Source organism: Papio anubis, chromosome 1 (assembly GCF_008728515.1).
Source record: "Papio anubis isolate 15944 chromosome 1, Panubis1.0, whole genome shotgun sequence".
Classification (NCBI taxonomy): domain Eukaryota; kingdom Metazoa; phylum Chordata; class Mammalia; order Primates; family Cercopithecidae; genus Papio; species Papio anubis.
In genome coordinates, this window is record NC_044976.1 from 59234316 (window position 1) to 59249621 (window position 15306).

Sequence of the window (15306 nt, forward strand, 5' to 3'; positions counted from 1 at the left end):
GTTTTAAAGTGTCCTGTTCCATAAGGATTATAGCTCCCCTGCTGTTTGGAAAAGACAATTTCACTTGTAACACTAATAACTTGAGCAGGGGAGAAGCTGGCCTGGTGAATAGAATGCACTTCACTGCACATCTTGGCTCAGCTAGAAATCGGAAACAGATGGTCCTTGCGGCTGGTTTCCCACTCGAGCCCGCTCACTGCCAGCCTGTGGTCTTCTGTGGGCTGCTGCTGGCAGTCTGTGACTTGAACATAGTAGGACAGTGGCAAAAGAAATCAAATCTTTTCCAATGAGCAGCAAGTTATAATGAAATTTGACAGATCTGACATTCTATACCCAACATCTAGTTAGAATATATTAACCTTTAGTTTTCTTAAGCGTCTTGCATAGAAGTTGTGAATATACTTATTAGAGGGTTATGTTGTATGTGTTTTTTTTTTTTTTTTCCTTTTTTTTTTTCTTTTTAAACAGGGGGCAGAGGGTTTCATCCAATCTTGGGTGGCAGCCGGTTAACAGAAAATGCAAAGAAAGTAAAAGTCAAAGAATTTCTAAATGGAAATGAGGCACAAGATCTGCCGCCAAGAAGAAAACTGATTCTGTGCAGGACATTGTGGGTGAGTCTCTGCCAAAAATAAATTATCAATATTTTCCTCGCACAATACAGATAGATTGATTGAGCGATAGATATATATCCATATCCACGTATATGTATATATAGCAGATCAAAAATCTGGGCAATCTCTGGGCAAATTATTAAAGTAGATGGGGCTCTCTGGACCCTCTGGCATTTTCGTCAATTCTGCCCTTTTCAGCTTTGCAGCATTCACTTCTGTCATACAGTGAGAAAACCATGCCAGGTGACTTGGGTTGCTGGTTTCTTTAAGCCACCACACTCACACCCAGTAATGATGTGTACCTGTGCAGAGGATTTTGCTGCCTTCATCAAAAAAGGATAAATCTCCCACAAAACACCTTCACACTCTTCTGAGCTTTGGAGGAACTAGACTTTCCATCCTTTTGTGTTGATTCTTCTTTTTATCCCAACACTTACATGTGAATATGTCCCGACTCGAAGGTTTAGACGGTGATGGCCTGAACATCATCTTAGGATTTTCCACCTGATTAAGGTTAGAGGAAAGATCTAGGTGTTAACACTAGTAAATGCCTCTTAATACAGCTTTTATATTCTGTTCTATTCTTTTCTTTCTTTTTTTTTTTTTTTTTTTGCGACGGAGTCTGGCTCTGTGGCCCAGGCTGGAGTGCAGTGGCGCAATCTCGGCTCACTGCAAGCTCCGCCTCCCAGGTTCACGCCATTTTCCTGCCTCAGCCTCCCGAGTAGCTGAGACTACAGGTGCCCGCCACTGCGCCCGGCTAATTTTTTGTATTTTTAGTAGAGACGGGGTTTCACCTTGTTAGCCAGGATGGTCTCGATCTCCTGACCTCGTGATCCGCCCACCTCGGCCTCCCAAAGTGCTGGGATTACAGGCGTGATCTTTTCTTTCTTTTTAATCTTGGATACCCATTGCTCTAAACTGAATGTTTCTGCAGCTTCAGCAACAGGGTACATTTCTAATTTCATGTTTTCCATGAACCTGGTGATTCAAAGCCATACATATCTGTTAAGCTCAACATTCAACTCTACGTGAAAAATAAAAAATATCCAAGGCAGGAAGATCACTTGAGACCAGGGGTTCAAGACCAGCCTGGGTAACAAAGCAAGCACCCGTCTCTCTAAAAAAAACAAATAAACAAAATCAATTAGCCAGGTGTGGTGGTGCACACCTGTGGTCCCAGCTACTTGGGAGGCTGAGGTAGGAACATCAGTTGAGCCCAGGAGTTCAAGACCACTGTACTCCAGCCTGGGTGACAGATAAATCTTATCTCCAAAAAAATGAATAAAAAATAAAAATTATCTTCTGAGAACAAGCTGGTTGGAACAGCAAAAGCATGGCTTTTTATTATATAGACATAGGGTTGAATCTTGGCTCTTGTTCTGTAGCGTGTGTCTTTAGCCAAGACTCTTACCTTTTCGACCCTGATATGCAAGTTAAAAATCATAATAACAACCTCCTATGGTTGTTGTGAAGGTTAAATGATACCCAAAAGTACCTTTAAAAACTGTATGACATGTAGCAGGTGCTAAATCCTGTTACTTCTCTCCGTTTTTGGTTCAGGAGGCAACACCAGAGAGGTGAAGCTCTCAAGTCATTATTCCTAGGCTTCAATCCTCCTTCTGTCACTATCTCTGGAGCCCTAAGCAAACTTCACCTCTTGGAGTCTGTTATCCTGCTTATAAAATGGAGTTAATAATAGGTCCTACCTCATAAGGACTCACAAGGAAAAACAAAACACACATAAAGATCTTAGAACAGTGCCTGGCCAAGAGGAAACACTCAGTAAACATGAGCTGTTACATACGAAATCAAATTGCTCTTCTCCTAGACTTTCAAATTTCCAATGGTCCTAGAAACAGCGCTTGAAAAGAAAGAGAAAATAAGTTTTAGTGCCTGCATCACATACGTTGCTATTAAATGGGTGAATAAATGAATGAAAGACACATTTTCATCAAAGACAAATAATAATACAATCAGTTGATGCAAAGTACTAATGGATGGTGCAGATAAGGAAGGCAGCAGGGCACCAAAGGTGCTAGGGGTCACTGTGAGCTGGCGTCCTAAGGAGGGTGTTACCTTGGAAAGGGAGATCATGTCCAAGGAGGGCAATAGCTTGAGTCAAGGTAAAAGACAAGGCTGTGTAAATAGAATAATGTGAATTTCAAAGCGGCTAATGTCCTGTGAGTTTTTATTCTCATTCTCTAACTGTGTAGGAAGCCCCTACTCTGCCCAGCACTGTGCTTGGCCTTATAGCTACTCAGATGGGCAAGATACAGTCCCTGCCCTTAAGAATCTCAAGGTCCTTTGGGAGGCCAAGGCGGGCGGATCACGAGGTCAGGAGATTGAGACCATCCTGGCTAACACGGTGAAACCCCGTCTCTACTACGAATACAACAACAACAAAAAAATTAGCTGGGCGTGGTGGTGCGCGCCTGTATTCCCAGCTACTCAGGAGGCTGAGGCAGGAGAATGGTGTGAACTCGGGAGGCAGAGCTTGCAGTAAACGGAGATCAGGCCACTGCACTCCAGCCTGGGCAACAGAGCGAGACTCCGTCTCAAAAAAAAAAAAAGGATCTCAAGGTCCAGGAGGAAAAACAGACTAGGAGGCAGATGATTCCAGAAGAAGGTGCTAATAGCTGCAATGGAGCAAGGCACAGGTTATTATGGAAGAACAGAGGGAAGGGATCCAACTGACCCTCACAGCACAGGACCAGAAGGGGGAAAAAAGAGGGCTTCCCTCAACAGGGGAATAATTGTAACAAGACATCAATCACAGCACAATAACTTTAGTTGAGCACTCATTACATATCAGGAAATATGTACCTTATGCATTTTTTTGCTTCTCACTACACACACACACACACACACACACACACACTTAATAACGATTATTATCTTCATTTTCCTGATTATGATAGGACACAGAATCAGAGTGGTTAAGTAACCTGGGAGAGGTCACACAGTAACCAAGAGAGCCTAGATATGGACAACTGGATTGCAGAAGCAGTGCTCTCAATCTCTCTATGACCCAGGCTCTGAAAATCACGAATATTCCATATTATATCTCCTTTTAGCAATATATAACAAAAACCAAAACCTCTCCTTGGTATTTGTATTGTACACCTGTTGACAGCAGAGTCTTCGAGGCCTTTATCCAAATGCACTGCAGCAATGACACAGATGGAAATTCACCATCCTCTGAGTTTTCTTGGGTTCTTCCCATTCAACAAAAGGGAATAAGCTATTAAGGGAGCACTGGCGATGATGACCTGAATGAGGCTGGAAAGTGACTTGCATTTTGCCTGAGGCTTCATGTTATAAGGACACAATTCCCTTTCTAATGCTTCCCCATTGTCACTCAGGAAATAGTCCTCATCACCTGACTCCCTATCTAGGGGGAGTCCCACTTCTTATAAAATATACTGAAAGGAAATAAGAAAGGCCAAATTTTGATGGGCTTATTTCTTGATGAGAGCGTTGTTTTTGCCTTGGATTCATTCATGTGCAGTGGGAAGAAGTATTCAAATGACAAGAGTTAAATTCAAAACATGTAGCCGCTTTCTGTTATATTTTTTTTCTAACTGAAGGCAAACCATTTAGATGTTTGTTTCCAAAAAGGCATCTGTCAGCAATCAAAGGGGAAAAATGCATAAAGCAAATGCAATTGTTTGGAGTAGCATTTCCTGGATCATGTTAAATGCTTGAATTGCTCCCCATTATGCTCACCAAATAATTTTATTTCCCACAATAATTGCAATATTTAACATGTTTTATTTAATCTTGTTTTAAGGCTATTAACAAAGGGCCACACTGTGAAAAGATTGATTGCTGCATGGGAAGGACAGCTTCCACCAGCCTCTTAGAGAACAATGATAAAGTTAAATGCACCTAATTGTTCTGGATTTAAAATACTATTATCCAATAATATTTATCATTTTTTTGTTCAAACTATGCGCCCTCTCCTGCAAAATCTTCCCGGCTATTCTATCATTCACAGAGAGAAATCTGGAATCCAGCTTACCTTGTGCTCCATTCATTCATAAATAATGGGCATGCATAGGGTGTTCTGAGTCTCAAAAATGCAGCGACTCAGACAAGAAACAGCTCCAACTTCAGAGGTTGCTGCAGGATAAACTCAGAAATTGTAAAGCTGTGGACCCACAAGTTCAAGATGTCCACGTGCCTGTATGCCCTGGGAGAAAGCGGAGGAGACCCTAAAACAAGGAAATTTTGTTTTGTCTGCTTGTCAGAGGCAAGTAGGAATGGATGAAGTAGAATCAGAGGTTGGTTGATTCAAAGACAGAATGCTACTTCGTTTCTTTTCTTCTTCTTTTTTTTTTTCCTCCTTTTTTGTTTGGTTGATGATATTTTACATTTTATATAGAATTTCCAACTTTTTTCCTTATCTTTCTCCAAATGATAAACTTAAGAAAGACTAAATAATTTTAATGATGCTGCAGTTACACATGGCAATAAATGTTTTCATTGGCAAGCTCAGGGCAAGTTTCTGGTAGTAGGTCCATTTGTATTTGTTAGACACAAGCTAACAACATTTCCTGCGCTACTGCAGACTCTTCTTCTGAAAAGACAGGTGACACCAAGGTAATAAAGTATACAAAGATACTTCCTAAGAGTGACGGCAATGTTTACATTTGATAATAATTCTGGCTACCACCTCTCACCCCAATATTATTAGAAGAAATCCCATGACAATAAAGAATGAGAAAGGGAAAAAAATGCCATATTTGTTGTATTTGTGGTTCATTCCTAGAAGCAGCCTGTGCATCATGCTTTAAATTAGAAATATTTTTGGTGCAACAGGATAAAATTTGCCTTAATACAGTTATTTTTGTCAAAAAAGCATGCTAAATGGTTAAAATAATACCTACTAAAGAAGAGATCAGAAATAGGAAAGCAAAATGCACCAAATTTACCTCTTTGGAACTTAAAATATGCTCTAAACAAGTTTATCTAAATACTATTCAGTCAAAAATATGACCAGAACAAAAAATCCACTGGAAAATTAGGCAGTAAACGCACAACTTTTTAAATAATCACAGTTCGATAGCCCTGAGAAATAGTGATGGACAGATTCTCCCATACTTTGGAGTACCTATATTGAAGGCCCATACCAGAGAAAACTGTAGGTTCTTGGAAATCAAAGGATCGCTTATATTCAGAAAAAAAGAGGATGCGTTTGGTACACATCCACAAAAATTAGGACGTGTTTGGTACCCTGATAAAGGTATTTCTGCAGTTCCTAATGTCACACAATTTGAAAGAATATAACGAATACAAGTCATTCTCTCTGCTTCTTTCTCCTTCTTAGTCCTAAGTAAAATGACTTGAAATGCAGCAATTGTCTGGACTTTTTCTCACTTTAAAAAAAAAATTATTTTTACAAACATTCTTATTGGTAGGTCCATGTTGCGGTCTACTTTTCCATACTAAAGACAGGATGTGTGGTTAAAAACCCCTGTGAAGAAGATGGCTAGGTTACAGTAAGGAAATCAGAAGTGACTTTCTCTGATTAAGGAAGAGCTCATGTCAAGTTTAGCCTGAATTGTGCTAATCCGAATTGATAATGACTGATTGCTTTGTTTACAAAGAATGGAAAAGTCCAAAATTAATTTATTTAAAAAGACACCAAAAAATATCGGTGGTGCCTAGCCCAGCATAGGTTAGAACTTGTAAAATATCAGTAACGTATTTATTTACTTACATAAAAACATACATCTAAACACAATGCCAGCCAAACCAAAAATCAAGAGACTTGAATGCTGCCATCTCTCGTTTATCGTCCTTCATGACTAAATTAACTAATGAGTTAATTTTTAAAAAATAAAGTAAGGAAAGAGAAATATTTTTTTCCTGGAAATTTTTTTTAACTCCTTGGAAAACCTGTTCAGTTGTTCCCAGATTTAGTTTGAGATTTTTCCAACAGAGATGTGTAAGACAGCAAAACTGAACTAAACATTTTTTTAAATGCACAGCTCACGTTCTTGAGAAAAGTGGCTGTGAAAAACAGATACTGAATCAGACTTAAAGTCGAAGAAGGGGGGGTGAATAGGGGGGAAAAAGCCCAAAACATTGCATGATAGTCTCTAAGCAGTTCCATCTGTCAAGCAGAAATTTTAGGCTAATAGCCTGTGGCGATCTCCCTCCGCAGTCCACTACCTGCCTTTGTCCTATTAAATCTCTTTATTCTCCTTAAAAAAAAAAAAAAAAAAAAGAGGGGGGGATTGGTTGTTGGAAGGAAAGGAAAAACCCTGCAGACCAAAATCATCTGAGTGATGAAGCCCTAATTTTAACCACCTCCCTTTGATGTGTAGCAGTGGGCTCTTGTTTTTTAAAAAGGAGAGAGGAGAAGACAGTGCTAGGAGCAGAAGACTTTTCATCTCCACTTCACCTTGCCACTGGGTCTGTGAGAGATTGGTTCATTGTCAAGGAGATTTTTTTTTTACCCATGATTCCATATGGTATGGACCGGACTACATGTTGCCCCACATGCCACTGCAAATGTTTTCTCAATTAGGTGTCTTATCTCCCGTGAGTTAGCATCAGATGAAGCTTGCTGACAGCGTAATGGCAGGGAAAGCTTCCGACGGCTCCATCAAATGGCAGCTCTGCTACGACATCTCGGCCAGAACTTGGTGGATGGTGAGTTGGCAGCCGGGGCTGCTTTTTTTTTTTTTTTTTTTTTTTTTTTTTTTTTTTTTTTTTTTAATTCTTTTTTAAAGAGTATCAGTTGTAAGGTGGAGGTGGATATTTTAGCCAAGTCAGTCTTGGGGGAAAAAATGAGGCATTGGTCCTGGCCCTCAGGTTTTGCCCCCTCTCTCCAGTTTCACATCCCCCTTACTTTTGTTTTCAGGGACTGTGGGGTGTATAGTTTTCTCTGGCTGTGGTATTTTCTGAGGACGCGTGTTGGGCACTGGGGAGAAGCAAGCCCTGAGTGAATTCCAGTCCTGGCCAATTAATTGGATTGCCTAAAGTCACCTGTGAGAGAACTCTGGGTCCCCACTCCCTATTTTCCATCAGGGGACCCACAGCTCCCATCTAACTTTACTCCGTTTAAATATCAGAGCAGGTTTTCCGTCTCTTAGGCACTCTAGCTCTGAGTGGAAAAGACCCGCACACACTATCTTTTAGTTACTCTGGATACAAATAAAGTTTTAATAAAGTTCTGCCACGCAGCAGCAGAATGAGTTAACTCACATGTCATGGTCCACCAGGACAGACAACCTTTGACATCTTGGATCTATAAGAGGTAGAGTGAGTTGGGAGGATGCACAATAGCTCATTGTCACAGGAGATGCAAGTCCCGTGAGGAAGAGAGTCCTCAAATCATTACTGCCCTCGTTAGGGTGGTGTCCGTTAAGGATTAATTTGTCAGCAGTGCATTTCTAGTTTTCCGTAATTATTATTCTTGCGGCAAGCGTGAATTCTTCCAGGGAGTGGAAAAAAAGTTTGCTGCCAGGACAATGAATGTATTATCCGTTCCTAACTGGACCGTGAACTTCAGCTCATTTCACATAGATATCAGTTTAAGAAAAAAAGAGAGAGAGAGAGAGAGGGAGAGATGTTGAAGGGGGAGACTGGCGAATGGAATTACAAAACAGGGCATGGTCAGTTTCATTGTATGATCTGCAGAAAGAGTTCTCTTTTCCCCTTCCTGGACCAATGGTGGTATCATTTTGGCAAGTTGTAGGAATTTGGAGGACTGAGAGACTGTTAAAAGTGAGCTACCACAGGATTCCATCCGGCTGCTTCTTGGGATGCAGTATGTCCATCCTAAGGACTCTTGAGTTAAAGTGGTTGTGGGTATGTGTGTACATGTGTATTTTAACTTGTAATTCTTAACTAGACATTAGAAACTTTATCAGTAATTTCAGGACAATGTTACATGCAGCTTTTGACTAATTAGACTAACAGTAGACTATCCACTTCGACCCTGAACTTTTGTTCAGGGCACTTATTTTCCCATTAGAGTTTTTGCCAGCAAGAACAAGGTTTACTTGTATATGCTATGATGTTGCCTATTGCTTCACTTTACACAGCTTGTTAAACATTAGAAATGAATATACTGATTGGTTTAGCAATTATTTTCTAAGTTGTAAGCTTTAAAAAAAAAACTGCGCGCTGATGTCATATTTTGGGTGAAACATTCTACTTCCTTGTATTTCAAGAGCTCATAGATTTTATAGACTGTTACTTTTTATGGCAAATTGTGTCATCTCTTTTTTTTTTTCTTGCAAAGATCACCAAATGCTTCTCTTCTTTTAACTTGGAAAACTGTAATTTCTTTTTTGTAAAGTTTACTTGGAAGTTGCTTTTCATTTAAAATTATTTTACAGATGTTTTACCGCCGGGAATATAATATATAAAAGTGGTGGAAACATTTAGCAATGCAGCTGCCTAAAAATAAACAATGTTGAAAGCTCACATGCTGCTGTTTAGGCTGCATACTACAGGGAAGTTTCTCTCAACTTCAGTGCTTCTAGATCTTTGCTTTGAAAAGGGGTGAGAAATCAGAGCACTCTCTAAAGAAGTTATACAAGTCATCATAGGGAATAAATCAATTTGTTGCTTTCCCTCAAAGTGACCACATACCATGGCATTTCAGATCCGTCAGTTACAAATAATTCTAATGTAAATTTCCCATTATTGATGGGAAATTGAAGACTTTGATGAAGGAGGAGGGAACTAATTAAAATAATACAAATTTCACGTTTTCTCTTAGATCTCTTTCCTTGAATAACACGCTCTCCCTCTCCCTCCATTCACCCACCTCGCTATCCCAAACAATTTCCCCAGCTGAAAGAAAAATTTAAACTTCCCTCTGGCTGATATAGTTCTTTAACCAAAGGATAGTACAAGATCGGAGTTTCACACTAAAGGCAAATAAAGCTTTAAAATTACCTCATGCGTCATCTGGCTGCACAGACTCCGGGCTCATAGTGGGAACCTCCGGCTTGGTCCTCCCAGCATACAAAGGCAACTCAGTGAATGCCCCCTCCGCCCGTGGAGACACGGCCTCAGCTGCCAGCGACGGGATATGCAATTTTGCTTTTTAATGAATCGTAAACAATTTGTATGGCAAATGAGTTTGTTTGTTTTAGTTTGGGGGCATATGTTGTACCAGGTTGTAGACAGTCACTACCTACTCCAGAATTTTAGGTGGGAATGGGTAGAGCTCTGGATGATTTTTATTTTTCTAAATAATAAAGACACACTAGGATGAAAGAAACTGGTTAATAAAAGACTGAGAATAACAACCTCTCTTCTCCTTCCCTCTCTCTTTTCCTCTCTATCCCCACCCCCCTCATAACTCCCTCAGGCTTACAGTAGGGCTTTAGCTACACTTTTTGATAACTAACTGGAAATAATTGGTTGACTCGATTAATTTTTAATTTTTTTAGGTATAAATTTTAACTTTGTCTTTAAAAGACTACTTTTGTTTAAGAAATAGTTATTTTAAAATATGAAATACTGAGAAGGGCCATCTCTGTCCTCTATCACTTTTTTTGGTTGAAGCTAAGGTTGCCTTGAGGGACATGGGATATAAGAATGGTATCATTTTTTATATCAAAATGGAGCAAGAAAGGGGTCTTGCTATTGAAAAGTCAAATAAAAACGTTTATTCAAACCCACAGAGTTGTAAACAACTTAGAAGTTAACAAGCAACCAGGTTTCGAGCATGTACATTTTAACAGTAATTACCTTTGGCGCTGCCACTTATGAGAAACCTTTTGATATCTGAGCCACTTCTCTAATGCTTTAATCATGCAAATCAAGAAATAGATATTACGTATCAACTTAATCTAGCTGTGTTGTGACATCGCTGGTAGAAACTCTCCCATAGAAAACTAAAGAAAACCCTCATGAAATTTTCCTCAGCTCCAAATGAAATGGAGGCACCCTACAAGCATGTATTTGCTTCAAAATATAATTCTGTCCAGCAGAATTATCTCCATTCTACCCATATGGCATAAAGTGAAGGCAGAATGAACATTCTCCTCTTCGTAATGATAACAATGTGTTATGGAACTATTTTTATGTGAATTACAAAATGCACTTGTCTTGCTTCTGCCCTCCAATTTAAAAACTCATAGTGACTGTGAAATGAAGGCAACTAAATTATCCTACAGCCCCCTCACCCAATGCTAGGTCCTGAAGCACTTATTTTGGGAGCATTCTTTAAAAAATTTGACACACACTTTTAAAATCAAGAACTGTCTGTCACTTACTCAAACTTGTACAACTCAAACTTTGCATACCAGGAAAACACTTGGGCAAAAAGAATATGCTGTGCCTTGTAGTATAAATGCCTACTTTTTAAAGTATATATGTAAAAAATAGCAAGATATTTCTATGAAATACTGCCTTACTATGTTCAACAATTCAGAAAAAAAAAAAAAAACTCAACTCCAGCCTACTTCCCAAATGATTGGCAGCTTTAACTACTGCAGACACAAAATTAAGAACTCATATTTCATGGAAATCTTTTGTTGTTGTTAAGATGTGTTGGATTCACATATTATGTTGTATTTACCATTTCAGTTTTCAATATTCTCAGCTGAACAACTCTTCTTAATGATTGTTTGTTGTAATTCTTTGAAGATATTGCATAATGGAGATTTGTCTATAAATTTGAACTTATGCCTTTATGATAAACTAGGAAATTGCTACAATGTCTATAAATAAAAAGACTCAAAATTAGGAGATTCAATAAATTATAAAGCATATCATATTCTCAGCACTCAGCATATTTTTAAAGAGTCCATGGTAAACATATTTATACACTTTCTAGTTAATGCATTTGCAAACTCTATTTTTAAGTATTTTCACAGATATTTTGCAGATATTTGCAGTACAGTGGCTCCACCTGAGCTTATTTCTAAATGCACAATTTTATTTTTATCGACCATTATAAATATATGTAAGTATATTCATATCTAAGAATATGCGTTAACTTACAAGATTTCTGTACACTCCAATATTATTTTCTCACAGTATAAGCAGATTGCAAGCAAAATCTGAATGGGGTAGGTTTTTTTTTCTCTCTCACATATATTAAGAAGTTATCCTTATCATTTTCTTTTAGGTTAGCCTTGTACAACATCTTTTAAAGTACCATTTACTATTTTTAGGGAGAAGTAAATACATTGAACTATGTTCCTACTTTTTTCTTTAAATCAAATTATGATCCAAATGTACTTCATTCAGAATTGTGATTGGTTACTTAAGCAAGCCTATGTACTTCTACTATCTTTTTTAAAATCTTGATTTCCTGTTGTTACACTCATATTTCCCCTGTGAACTTTAGACAGTGAAATAAATGCTTTGTCCTTACTTATTTTCTAGTTGATTTTCCTTCACCTGTACTGAATATTGACAGGAATGTTTCTAATTTAAAACCAAAAGAGTCAGGGGCTGATTAGAAGACAGGAAATTGGAGGATTAAACTGTCTGGTTGCACTTCCTTTACTTATCAGCACTCAGTAACTCACTCTCGATTACAAACTCAACAGGACAATTTTTACAATGCATTGTTTCTTCTGGATGTTTACATATAAACAGTGCATGTGAGGGTGTGCGTGTGTGTGTGTGCGTGTGCAACCAGGCATGCACATGTATCTGTATGTGTCTGTGTGTGCATTCATGAGTAGGAACAGAAAAGAACCAGCAGCTGGTAGTTATAAGTAGATGCTTTTAAGTGGGATAGTTTTAAACCAAAGGGGCTTATACTATGGGCATGAAAGTTCATTCAAAGACTATAATCCCAGGATATTCTCAAAACTTTCTTACCAAAACAGATCTGTGAAACCAAGCAAACAATGAAATACTATCAGGGGGAAAGCAAGATGCACTATTTTGAAAATGAAAAATAGATTGCAGTAGCCCTAATGCAGTACATTGTCTTCAAATTCCAAATGCCCATATTAGTGAATGAATAGAGAAGAGGACCCATAAGGGGGGGGGTGTTAATCTAACAGGCATTCAAAACCATTTTGAGATCCCTTTGGCACCAGCTGAGAAAGGAATCTTTCTAACTGTGGCAGCAGGCTTAAATGTTCCAGGTGAGCATATATGATGAAATGGGTGCTTGGCAGGGAATGAAATAGCAGATCAGGATAAGAGGGTAAGGATTCATCTTATGCCATCAGATCATTTAAAATTAAAAATAAATAACAAAAACAAAACACTGTTCTAGATTTTTACTGTGTCGTATATCTCTGCAGAGCCGTGCTCTGGAAACCACGCTGAGAATTATCATTCCTGACCTCACTCTGCTCACCTCTGTTGCCCTGAATAAGTATTTGTTGATTTGGCTTAAGAGAGTTCTAGATGAATATGTGACCATTTTTCCTGTTTCTAATTGCAATGGTGGGTTCTACTGAGAGATATAGAAGATGAAGAGGAGTGTGTGATCTGACTAAATGAGTTGGTTGCTTAGACTGGTAGAGCTGGGAGTTAACATTTAGGGGCTTGTTCTGGTAGTCCTTTATTCCTTCACCTATTCATCAAATATCTATTGGGCCCCTACTAAGGGCCAGAGGGGGCGAAAATCAGTGGCTGCTTCTGCCAGCTGCCATCATTCAAGTTTTAAAAGCACTAGGGAATCTCTCTGCACCTAACAAATAACATTGATTGATAACTATCTGTGAAAATCTGTGCTAAGGGCTTTACATTTTTTTTTTTATTTGTCATGTAGTCTTCACCACAAACCTATGAAGTAAGCATTATTGTCCCGCTTTATATATACAAGAACCAAGACTAACAAAACATTGCCCACTGCCTAAGGATGTGCCCAGGCCAAGGATGGGCCACCCAGACTGTAGAGTCCACTTGCTTAATCTTAGACCAAATTTGTCTGAAGTGAATTCATTATTTTAGCACTAGAATGTAATGTTATTCAGAACTTCACAGAAGTAGGATCATCCCTTAATAGGATGGTATTCTGGGGGCACACGTCTCTTTGCTAAGACAATAGAGGCAGAAAAACGTATATTGTGCCAACAGCAAGAATAAGACACAAGTCTTGTGGTGCCTGCTCCCTGTCCCAGAAGCATTGTCCATGTTCCTGTTCGGAGGCAGAAAATCTAGTCTCATCACCAACAAAAGAAATTCATTAGATAGATGAGAGAGCCTCATTCAAAGAGTGCACCTAGGCATATTATAATACACCTTTTCATCAGAAGATGCATGCATGGGTCAGGGAAACCCAGGGTGTCTAAGTTCTTGCCAAATATTGAGAACATTTTTTTCTGTTAGTAATTTAATCTTTATTTAGCAAATATTTCACTTACAGTTTTAAATGGAGCATTCCATTAAAGAAAAAAAAAAAAAAAAAAGAGGCCATCCTTCCAAAGAAAAGTTCCAGGTTTTGGCTCTCTGTCTATCTTTTTTGTAATAAGCAGAAATGCCAACATATAACAGTATTGGTGTTGAATACTTTTTGTTGCCACAGGATTGCTAATTAAAGGTTTGTCCCAATGTCGTGTTTTATGTAAGAGAAGACACAATGCAGGATATATATTGCCTAATGGCAAAGATCTTAATACACGCATTACAAGTAAACATCTATTTTCCAGACAACTGCTGACTATAAACAGTATGTCTCAGCCAGAGCTTTTTAATAGTGCCACATGTGGGACAGATTTTTTATTCCTCCTAATCCAAGTTCCTTTTGTGATCCTTGATGTGCACATGCTATTGCCCTGCTGACTATTTTAAATGGATGATAATTAGGAATAATGACCAGGTCAGAGGTAGGGATGCGTAATCCCTGGCAGAGCAGCCTTCCACCAAGTCAAAGCACATGGGGCCCTCAGAGCCGGGAGCCGGCACTTGTAAGCTGAATTGAGCACACAATGTATGTGGCTGGCCACATACATTGCCAAATAAATATCACATTACACATCCCATCTCCCCAGCGTGACCTTGGTGTAGACAAAGTCTAAACCCATCTAGGAGATGAGAACATTTTTGTTCCGAGAATGATCCCATCTGCCTCCTCCTACTCCTAAATATCCTTCAACCACCCTCGCCTTCACAGATGTGTACTTTTCAGTCCTGCTGAGGAAATGCCTTAGTGCCTGGGTTTGATAAGCCCTCTTCAAATGCTGAAAAGACAGTGTCAGCTAAATAATTGATTTCATCTATTCATTTAAGAATCAATTACAGTCATCCCACCTTATTCAAGGAGGATACATTCCAAGACCCCTCGCAGATGCCTGAAATCACAGATAGTACAGAACCCTATGTATTCTATTTTTTTCTACACATACATACCTATGATAAAGTTTAATTCAGAAATTGGGGATAGTAAGGGATTAACAATAACTAATAATAGAACAATTATAACACTATACTGTAAAAAAAAAAAAGAGTATGTGAACATGCTCGCTTGCTCACTCTCTCAGAATATCTTATTGGACTGGACTCACCTATTTGCAGACTGAGGTTGACCTCAAGTAACTGAAGCTGCAGAAAGTGAAACCACATATGACGGTGGACTCCTGTAAAATTATCACAAATTGTTTCGTTGTGTCTTACTTTAAGAAAAATGGCAGCCAGGCTCGGTGGCTCACGCCTGTAATCCCAGCACTTTGGGAGGCCAAGGTGGGTGGACCACGAGGTCAGGAGTTAGAGACCAGCCTGGCCAACATGGTGAAATCCCATCTCTACCAAA

The 15306-nt window shown here is 38.9% G+C and overlaps 1 long non-coding RNA gene across 1 annotated transcript in view; it reads right to left on the reverse strand.

Moving 5' to 3' along the window:
• Positions 1 to 14924, reverse strand: part of LOC103885609 — a 190747-nt gene extending 175823 nt beyond the window's left edge. The window contains exon 1 of the long non-coding RNA XR_648771.4: positions 9531 to 14924. This is a non-coding gene — a long non-coding RNA (uncharacterized LOC103885609). The remainder of the gene's footprint in view (positions 1 to 9530) is intronic.
• Between the last annotated feature and the right edge of the window lie 382 nt (positions 14925 to 15306).